This window comes from Macaca fascicularis, chromosome 12, assembly GCF_037993035.2.
Source record: "Macaca fascicularis isolate 582-1 chromosome 12, T2T-MFA8v1.1".
In the NCBI taxonomy this organism is placed as follows: Eukaryota; Metazoa; Chordata; class Mammalia; order Primates; family Cercopithecidae; genus Macaca; species Macaca fascicularis.
In genome coordinates, this window is record NC_088386.1 from 83859340 (window position 1) to 83870864 (window position 11525).

At 37.1% G+C, this 11525-nt stretch overlaps 1 pseudogene; it reads left to right on the plus strand.

The window, feature by feature from the left end:
- The first annotated feature begins 2156 nt into the window (after nucleotides 1-2156).
- LOC102124183 (protein ARK2N-like) lies at nucleotides 2157-4946 on the plus strand (annotated as a pseudogene).
- Nucleotides 4947-11525: the final 6579 nt, after the last annotated feature.

The following is an 11525-nucleotide window of genomic DNA, read 5'->3' on the forward strand; positions in this document are numbered from 1 at the left end:
TATTTCCAAATAAGGTCACCTTCATAGGTACCAGGAATTAGGACTTCAACATGTTTCTGGGGACACAACTCAACCTACCATAAATGGTAACAGTAACTAATAATTTTAAGAGAGCAAATTACTGTTGACATGTGACTAACAAATTCACACTGTCAGCTGCTAAAACTTAGTTGAAGTATTACTTCCCCTTAAGCAACTTCTCTCATACTCCTCTCCATCTCACATTTTAGGCAGAGACAGATGTCTCCTCCTTAATGCTCTAGGTCCTTGTAATATTTCTACCATAATATTAAGACATGTTATAATTATTTATGTGCCAATATCCTCCCCTCCAGAATGTGAAATCAGAGAATCTGTCTTATTCAGCTTTTTAGCCTTAGCACCTCACATCATGACTAGCATGTAGCAGACATGCACTGTATAGTTGCTTAATTGATTATCTGACACATTGTCGCATTAATAGATATCACAATGGCAGTGGGTTTCCATTTATTGTGTACTTTTCATGTAGCCAGGCATTATCTAAATATCAAGAATTATGAAAAGTCTGAGATTATTTTTTTAAAACCAGTTAGCCTACCATTGTTTTATAGGTGCTGGCAGAAAAGAATAGACTTCAGGGTCACAGATGAAGGACTTTATTATTTATAGCAGAGCAGGAAGCATAAGCCTCAAGTCTGCATCTATTCTTAACCTACCAGGATCTCCAGGGGTGTTATGGCCGTAAACTCACATGAGTACTGCTCGTAGAGTGGGTTTGTATCACAGCTAAGGAACCCCAAGTTTAGAAGACTACAATGTTTTAAAGAGGGTTGCCAGCAAACTTGCCTAACCTTTGTCCTAGAGGGCGATACCATCTTAATAAAGACAATATTCCTGACCTCTGCCCTGATGGGAGACATTATCTCTGTCTTCCAAGGCTGTTTACTATACAAACATCATTAAAAAGACAGTCCAGAACAAAAGCTAATACAAGACATGCAGAAAGGCCCTGAATTGTCTCCCAACAATAAATGTTTTATGTCCATCAACTCACTTTCTCTTTACTTATCATATTTCATGCCCCTTTCTAGATAAGCAAACTAATGCAATTATCCATGACATAGATAGTAAGTTGCGTGACACATAGTAATTTCATGGGTTTCCTTTTGATTTTTTTGTTCAGGACATCAGAAAATCATTACATCTCACTGTTTAGATTTCATGAAAGTGTAGTGCTGGGAACTGTTTTCATGTTATTTTATCCTCTTCAAAACAACTCTAAAATACAAGTATGCTAGGAATAAAATCTATGCCTACCTCATTAAGGTGGTGCCCATATTAAATGAGTTAATAAAAGGAAAGCACTTTCTGTGGTGCCTGGCATTTGTTAAGTACTCAATAAATCATAGATACTATTTTACAGATTGTTAAATGGGGCATAGAATGATTAGATGCTCATACAAAGTGACAAATTTGTAAATATCAAAGGTGTGATTAACTTCAGGGTCGACTCTCCTAAACACAATAATATGATAGTTTTAACTCCTTATACTTGTTATCCTCCTCTTCATGCTGTCTCACACCAGCTGTTCCATACAATGCTTCATTTCCCAGATAACTTTTCTATCCTGGTTCTAGTTCCCTTTCATTTTTAACCCTTCACACTGCTTTGTGGATCTCAGTATAATGATGCCTCTCTGGAAGTCAAATTCTTACCCTCCACTGACTCTCTCATATCCATTGGGCATCTCCAGGGAGGCAGATATGACACACCATATGCTGGGCACGTATACACCTTTCCAAGTCTTCATACCCCTTGTTAGAAAAGGCTTTCAAATGCAGTGATTCTCAAGCTCCTGGGTGCAGCCTCAGTGTGGTATGAAATACGTAGAATGTATCAGAAACACTAATGAAATAGACTGAAGTGAGACAGAATTGAAAAAATAATGTTTTTCAGAACTGAATAAAATAGAGAATGTTTTTCAAGTGCATCACACATGAGAAAGGTAAATAGTGTTCTCGTGTGTGTCTTTGTGTGTACATGCACTACCTGGTCCCAGTAGAAATTGTCAAAGGTTTGAAAGCCACTTCTTCAGTAAAATTACATATGCAGAAATCTACCTACCGGTAAAATCTCTTCACTCTAGAATCTAAATATCTGACCTAAATATTTTATTTTTATTTATTATTATTTTTATTATATTTCCTTTTCAAACTCTTTTTAGGCTACTGTAGGCAAGTTGCCATCAAATTACTACCAACTACATTACTCTAATCTATTTTTCCCCCAGTATTGTTGCCCACTGGCAATTTTTCCAGTAGGCAGTCTACCTGATAGCATTTCAGAGTCATGCACATATCTCCAACATCCTACATGATCAAGGAATATCGATTGAGGCTCTAACACAATTAATCTGGCTCAACCATTATAACAGGGTCTTGTTTAGTCTGAGAAATATATTGGTATTAATAAGTCCATTTTCTTTTTTTCCTAGATATAAACAAATAAAAAAAGTTCATGCTAATAAAAAGCTCTTTTCCAAAGATGACCATATCTCTATGTTGTTCACACACAGTCTGCTTCTTATTGAATTTTCTTGTAATGTACTTATATATTGGGATCTATCTTTCAAATGCATTTCCTTAACTTTAATCAAGAATCAATTAGAAATTATTAATCAGTCTGTCATTTATCTGATTTTTTCAATGCAAATGTCTCCTTTGATGGAAGACCCATATCTTCCAAACCGATATCTATTCCCGCAAAATGGGAGACTCAAAATAATGCAAGGCATGGTGTCTACTCAAGAGCTCACAAAACATCCTAGAAATGGAAACTTTATTAAAATGAAAAAAAAAGAGTTCACAAAATATAATACATGAGACTCCATAATGGATAAAACTACACACTTTGCCTCCAAATTCATGTGTTGAAATCTAACCCACAGTACCTCAGTATGTGACCATATTTGGAGATAGCCTTTAAAGATGTTTCTAAGGTAACGGGGATGATTAGTGTAGGACCTAATCCAATATGGCTGGTGTATTTATAAGAAGTGATTAGGACACAGACACACACAGCAGAAAGACAACGTGAAGACACTTGAAATGAAAATGGCCATCTATAAGCTAAGGAAAGAGACTCAGAAGAAACTAACTGTGATGACACTTTGGTCTCAGACTTACAGCCTCCAGAATTATGGTAAATAGATAGATAGATAATCATAATCAATATGTAGATACATAGATTTTTTTAACAATTCACTACTGAATGTCATTAGGAGATATGGCCAATTGCAGAGTGAAGCAATAAATTATGATCTATTCTCTTACAGAAGCCAAAAACAGAAATAAGGAGAATATTAATTTAAAATTCAAATTAAGCATGGGGGACGGTGTGTGCCCTGATGGGGTGCGCAGAGCGAGCGAGGAGGCACGGAGTCGCCGCAGAGCTCAGGGTTTCTTGATGACATGGACAATGTAAATTTGAATTCTTGATCCAAGTAAGAGGAAGGAAGTGGCATCCAATCCTCTGAGTTCTGATCTCCCAGCCTTGGCCTGCAAGTTTTTTTGTTTGCTTTCCTGTTGCATCTTTGATACCATTTCCTAGAGGCTGCACCATGATTTAACTTGAAATTCTGAAATGAAGATGGAGGCAGTGGGAAAAGTCGAAGAACTCATTGAATCTGAAGTCCCACCAGAAACATCTCAACAAGAGACAGCAAAGGAGGAAGATGAATCTGTAGAACTGGAATCTCAAGTTCAGAAGGATGGTGTAGCAGATTCTACAGTTCTTTCTTCAATGCCCTGCTTGTTGATGGAGCTGAGAAGAGACTCTTCTGAGTCTCAGCATCCACAGAGAGTGACAAGCCTATAACCGGCCGAGTTTATGAGAGTGACTCCTCTAATCACTGCATGCTTTCCCCTTCCTCTAGTGATCACCTGGCTGATTCAGACACGTTGTCTTCCGCAGAAGAGAATGAACCCTCTCAGGCAGAAACGGCGGTAGGAGATCCTTCAGGAGTGTCTGGTGCCACAGTTGGGCGCAAGTCTAGGCGGTCCCATTTTGAAAGTGAAATATCCACTATGGCTGCCAAGAAAAACTAGCAATCCAGTGATAAACAGAATGGGTTAAAGGTCATGGGAGCCAAAAGCACAAGGAGAGGATCAGGCTACTGAGGCACAAACAGGAGGTTGCTGCAAGGAAGAAATACAACCTGCTGTAGGACAGTAAGTAGTACCAGTGATAGTGACCTGACTTGTGACTCAAGCACGAGCTCATCAGGTGATGATGAAGAGGTTTCAGGGAGCAGCAAGACAATCACTGCAGAGATACCAGATGGACCTCCAGTTGTAGCTCATTATGATATGCCTGACACCAGCTCTGATCCAAAAGTGGTAAATGTGTTGGCAATTTATTGGCAGCTGCAGTAGTTCAAGAGCACAATAATTCCATATGCAGCCAGGACACGGGAGCTACCTGGAGGACCAGCCAGCTTCTACAGGAGCTGAATGCAGAAGCAGGTCATTTGCATCCAGGATTCCTAGCAAGTGATAAAACATCTGCCGGCAATGCACCGCTCAATTAAGAAATTAATATTGCCTCTTCAGATAGTGAAGCAGAGATTGGGGGAGTTCAGGAACATGCAAGTTGTGTTCATCCTCGAGGTGGTGTGATTCTGAGTTTCTTCATGGAAGCATGGCTCGGACACACAGTATCTTAGCACCAAGCAGACACAGTCATGGAACTGATGTGAGCCCCCAGCAGACTTGGGCTTCACCAGCAGAAGTTGTTGACCTTACCTTGGATGAGGATAGCAGGCGTAAATACATACTGTGATACAATGTCACTGTGTTTCTTCTACACTGTTCCCTTCCAATTCCTCACCTTCTTTGTGACACAGAAGTTCATTGTCATGGCTTCAGCTTCAGAAGCTGTTTGTGGCATTTGTAGGATTCAAACTCATGGAAAATTTCGTCCTCTCCTCCTTTTTTTAATTAAAAGAAGTCACTTAGGAAAAAAATGTAAATTAAATTTAAATAATCTGAAAAACAATGATGTGAGAAAGTCCTAAATTTTTACATTCTGGCATTCAATATAACACTTTTATCCATTTCAGCATCACATAGGCATTTAAAGGGAATTAAATATCTCTGGAACACAAGCAACAAAATTCAAAAAGTTAAACAAGTTAATTAATAATGTGTGAAATATACAAAGTTCAAAAAAATTATTGAGATCAGGCACTGTGGCTCCTGCCTGTAATCCCAGGACTTTGGAAGGCTAAGGCAGGAGGATTGCTGGAGGCCAGGAGTTTGAGACCTGCTTGGGCAACCTAGTGAGACCTTGTCTCTACAAAAAATAAAAATACATAGAAAATAAAATAGTTCTTGCAAAAAAAACAAAGTGTGGAAAAAAGAAAAAAACACAGTTTACATAGTCTTCTAATTGTAAACTCATTTATTAAAGAAACAAAGGCTTTTTTTTTTCTCTTTTCAAAAAGGTTTGGTCCTGTCGATAGCTCCTACCCACTGAGCACTCAGAACACAGAAGAGCCCTATAAGCATGCCATGTGGAGCACAAGAGCATAAGCATGCTATGTGGAAGAATTGCTATATTAGTTTCCACTGTCTCAATATTAGACGTAAGGAAAAGAAAGTCACCCCAGTCCTTGCACAGCGAGCCATGCAGAAAAAGCACTAGATGCCTGCAAATCATAAACTGGAATATGAGACCCTCCATCATCAAGTATAGCCAACATTTCCAGGTTTACTTCTCTCTATTCCTCACCTTCTCTCTAGCTGTGCATCACTGTTTCATTTTCTAGTTCCTTGCTTTTTTCAATGTTGGCTTTCCTTCCTCTTTTTTCTTATACCTTTTTCTTCATCCACCACTCCATCATCAAATTCACCACTCTCTACAACTCACCACTCCTCCAAGACTTTGCTCAATTTCAAATTCCTCTAGAAAACTTTTGATATTCTCAAGCCATATATAAATCATTGCACTAGGCTTACACATTTTTTATTTAATCTTTTCTACATCTTAATGGAGCAGGCAGTAAATATTAAATGAAATGTCATGTGCAAATATGCATGGCAATGGCTGAAGCTTAGTGGGCATTCAGTAAACATTATCATTAATATGATGATGATGTCTTAATCCATCTCTTATTCTCTGCTTAGTGTAGTGTTCTGTACATGGCTGATCCTCAATAAATATTTATAGGCTATGTTATAGAAACATATATCTTGTCCAGAGCCTCAAATGTGAAAAAGTAATCTTTTTAAAATTTTATTATTTCAAAGTTCCTTTTCCCCCAAGTGGTTGATATGTATTTTCAGTCAAATTGACTTTTTCTGTCCTTTTCTGAAGCAATGAAAGCAGAATACTCAGCTGTTGAGAGAAAGGTAGGGTAACTGGTAAAATATATTAGTTAATACATTATTATCCTACTACAAGTGATTATAACTATATTGATTTATTTTCTAAACACTCCATTTAACATTGAATTGTTGAAATTTTGACAATTATAGGAGGCCTTCTCTGGGGAAAGGAATAAAATCTTTTCCTATTTATAAATTCTCCTTATAAATTCTCCTTATAAACAATTTTTCTTGTGTATACCTTTAGAGATACCTTAAGAATTTCACAACCATATATAAAAATATGGTTTACTCTTTTTGGAGAGTTATTAGGAAAAGATGGTTATGGCCTGGGAAAAGAAAAAGTAGTAGAATAATGCATAATAAGTACTTATTTTGCCAAAAGGCGTAATACATATTAATAAAAGCGAAACAAAGCAAACCTTGGCCTCAAAATTATATTATTGTAGCATCTATAAGTGCCAAAACTAGCTTGGTCGGGGAGACCCTAACCCAGCGACGCTAAAGGAATTAAAGACACACACACAGAAATACAGAGGTGTGAAGTGAGAAATCAGGGGTCTCACAGCCTTCAGAGCTAAGAGCCTGGAACAGAGATTTACGCACGTATTTATTGACAGCAAGCCAGTGATAAGCATGGTTCCTATAGATTATAGATTAACTAAAAGCATTTCTTACTGGAAATAAAGGGATGAGTTTGGCTAGTTATCTGCAGCAGGAGCATGTCCTTAAGGCACAGATTGCTCATGCTATTGTTTGTGGTCTAAGAACACCTTTAAGCTGTTTTCCACCCTGGGTGGGCCAGGTGTTCCTTGCTGTCATTCTGGTGAAACCACAACCTTCCAGCGTGGGCATAATGGCCATCACGAACATGTCACAGTGCTGCAGAGATTTTGTTTATGGCCAGTTTTGGGACCAGTTTATGGCCAGATTTTGGGGGCCTATTCCCAACATACAAGGATGGAGGTAAGATGCCTTTTAGAGGAACCAAAACAAATAAGATGAGACTAAGGAAAGCAAGACGCAGTTAGTATAAAAGGAAGAAATGAATCAAATCCTAGTTTTTGGATATGGAGGCAGAATTCAGCATTTTCTAAGGCAACACCAGAAAACCATGAAACATCTGGGTGGAGGAAAATGAAACAAAATGTATTTTTATTGTTTTCACAAAATACATTTTAGTATGCATATCTGTAGCAAAGTCAAACACTATTACAAACATCTCATTCAAATTAAAGAGCAGGGAGAATCTAAAAATTCTTTTTAAGAAAGTAAGGGACAGTAGTAAATGAATATTCAGATTACTATTTTTGCTATATAAGATATGTAAAATACTGTTGCTATTTTCTGTATTTTATGTGCCAACTATATTGTTTTATTTTAATGGAGGTAAAAAATACAAAGAATATGTACATACAGGTCACTCCAGACTTTTGTCTCTAGCACATTTTTCAAAAGAGTATGAAGATGCTTAACCAAAATTCTTCTGACCAGAAGGTATTCTATTTATTTATTTGTTGATTTATTTATTTATTTATATTTTATTTTTATTTTTTGAGATGGAGTCTCATTCTGTCTCCCAGGCTGGAGTGCAGTGGTGTTATCTCAGCTCACTGCAACCTCTGCCTCCAGGGTTCAAGCTATTCTCCTGCATCAGCCTCCCCAGTAGCTGGGATTACAGGCATGAGCCACCACACCCAGCTAATTTTTGTTTTGTTTTTTAGTAGAGGCAGTTTCACCATGTTAGCCACGCCAGTTTCAAACTCCAACCTCAGGTGATCCATCTGCCTCGGCCTCCCAAAGTTCTGGGAATACAGGTGTGAGCCACTGCACCCAGCCCAACAGGGGGCATTTTAAAGACTCTGTTCTCAAGTATAGGGAGGAACTATCATCTAGGATTGAACAGAATTGAAAACAAAATTTTTTTCTGAGAAAATGCAATTTAATTTTTACAGTTAGTATTTAAATAAAATAGAAAATGATGCCATTATTGTTGTGACAACTCAAGAAGTCTAAAAATCGTCATATGTATCTGCTTACTATTTTATCAGTTTTACCTTCTCCTTTTTTTTTCTATTTCTGAGTCTAAAAACAACAGTATCTTTAAGCTCATACAATGCCGTCCTCTTAACATTTATGACATCATTCGAAATAATATTCTGCAAATTCAACGGCTTTCTCCTAAATGCTATTAGCTTTATCCTAAGTCGTTTCTTTGCTATCATATAAATGTAAAGTTTCAGCTGTTAAAATAATAATTTGTCATCTTATTTAGAAGGTTAAAAAATGAAGAATGAGCAGATAAAATTGTAGAAGGTATTATACCATAGTAAGTAGAACTAAGTGGCTCGATTTACCTATGCAACGATAGGTTCAAAGATATCCCTGGTATTCATAATTCAAATTTTCTACTCATGGTTTTAGAGTTTGCTAATTTACTTTGACTGCCTTTGTTAGTTAATAACATCTAAAATTTAGTGAAATCTTGCTGTATGCCAAACATTTTGTCTGCATTATCTCATTTAATCCTCACAATTCCCCAAGAATTACTCTATTTAAAAAATAATAAAACTATGATAAAAAGGAGAGTTACTTTGCCAATGTCATACCAACAGGAAGCTGGGGAACTAGATTCTGAGCCCAAGTCTGTCTGAAGAATGAGCAGAAAAAATTGTAGGGGGTATTATACTTTAGTAAGTAAAACTAAGTGACTGGATTTACCTATGTAACTATAGGTTCAAAGATATCCCTGGTATTCATAATTCAAATTTTCTACTCATGGTGTTAGAGTTTGCTAATTTACTTTGAGAGCCTTTGTTAGTTAATAACATCTAAAGTTTAGTGATATCTTGCTGTATGCCAAACATTTTGTCTACATTATCTCATTTAATCCTCACAATTCCCTAAGCATTACTCTTACTATTTAAAAAACAATAAAACTATGATAAAAAGGAGGGTTACTTTGCCAATGTCATACAGACAGGAAGCTGGGGAACTAGATTCTGAACCAGGTCTGTCTGATGACAGAATTACAGAATTCAGAATCCATGTTCCTCTATACTCCCTAAAATTTCTCTAGAGTCTTTCATTCCAAAGTGACAATAATCTAAGCCAGCTTTTAAAAAGGAAGAATGGGAAGAGTGTTACTGCCTCAGGGAACCAAATCAAAGAGATGCTAAAATTTGTCTCAAAGGCAAGTAGATTTTGTGCCTGAAACAATGCCAGAAATTTCTGTCCCTTATCTATGACTCTATCAGAGATTCTATTCTTTCCTACAGATGAACTTTTTCCCTTCAGGGGATCACCAATGTATATACTGGTAGGCAATGGTTGTGGTTTATATTAAATATCACCAAAGAAATGAACACTTTCTAAGGAAAGTAGAAAATTGGATTAGAGGAGAAGCCAGTATTAGGTGGAACCAGTCATTTTGAACATCAAAAGAGGCCCAGACGGTAGTGGTAGAGGCAATCTAAGAGACAAAAGTCACCTAGTTAATACCTGAGTTAATACACAGGTACTGGAACCTCCTAACTGTGTGATGTTAGCAAATGACTTGGCTTCTCTTAAGTATCAATTTTTTTTTTTATCTGAAAGTGGTACTGTAAGAACTAAAGTAATTAATGCATAAAATATAATCTTAGTAAAAATCTACGGAGTTTGGATGAACACAAGGATACTGAAGAAAGGCTAATAATTTGATGCCTATTTAAACAGATAATCTTTAAATGTTTATTTAGCCTTTTTTGAATTGTTGAATTGGGATAGGGCAAGCATTGTGGGCCACTTCAAGTTCAAATTCAAAAATTTGGATTTATTGCATGCATTAAAATAACACATTACTAGTTTATTGAAATTGTTTTTCAATTTTGTTCACCTCTAGACTAGAACATTAATATAGAATGTGATCTGAGAGACCAAAATAGACATCCCTTTGCCAACTAAGACAGATCCTAAAGTTAAGGAAATAGGGTTCAGGGCTCCCCTGGCATGGCAACTTGCTAAATTTCCATGGCCACAAGAAAAACCACAATCTTGATAAACACCTTAACAATAGGAGCTATCAGGCATATTGTCAGACTCTTCCTAACTGATTTACAACCCAGGCCACTACAACTCTGACTGGGCAGAGGACCAGTCTTACAAACATTCTCTCCTGATAAGCAACTACAGACCTCAAGCCAGTTTTGGCCAGCTTATAAAATTGCACACAAACTGTCTTTGTGTCCTATAGTTCACCTTCTGATGTAAATAACCAAATTCTACCTCATTTTAATGCTAAAATCCCACCCCAAAGTAAACACAGGATGTAGGTTACATATACATTTATCCATTTGTGCGTGTGCTCAACTCTCCTCATAAACATGTGTAACTTTTCCACTAAACCTGCTGAATATATATGACCCTATTTTGTAATACAGACCCTGTGAGACATGAAAGCCAACCTGCCCTTTCCCTTTTCGAAGAGAGAGTACCTTCAGTTCACACCAGAGACTGTCTCTCCCTAGTTTGCAAATTGATATCACCAATAAAAACCCCCTTTCTACTACTTAGCCATCTAGTAGTGTTTTGGATGATAGGAGTTAAATTTTTTTTATCTCTAAGAAAAAAGAATAAAAAATGCATGATTTGTTTTCAGAATGTCAGCTGCCTGCAATTGCTAAGTTTCTGTCACTGTCAGCTGGCTGTTTTCAGAATTAGTGGCAAAAAGTAAAGTTGTAACATGTAATTTTTGCATCAGTTAAATATTCAATTAATAAAGTTCAGCATTGTGAGATGTGATTTTGTTGTTATTTCCAATTAAGCAACTTGTTTACAATTTAGAAGGAGCAGGTTGGCGTTACATTTTGCTAGCTACTGAGGATGTGTGTGTCAGAGACGTGTGAACCAGAGCAACTCCATCTTGAATAGGAGCTGGGTAAAATGAGGCTGAGACCTACTGGACTGCATTCCCAGATGGTTAAGGCATTCTAACTTACAGGATGAGATAGGACGCAGGCACAAGATATGGGTCATAAAGACCTTGCTGATAAACAGGTTGCAGTAAAGAAGCCGGCGTTACACCACTAAAACTAAGATGGCCACAAGAGTGACCTCTGGTCATCCTCACTGCTACACTCTCACCAGTGCCATGACAGTTTACAAATGCCATAGCA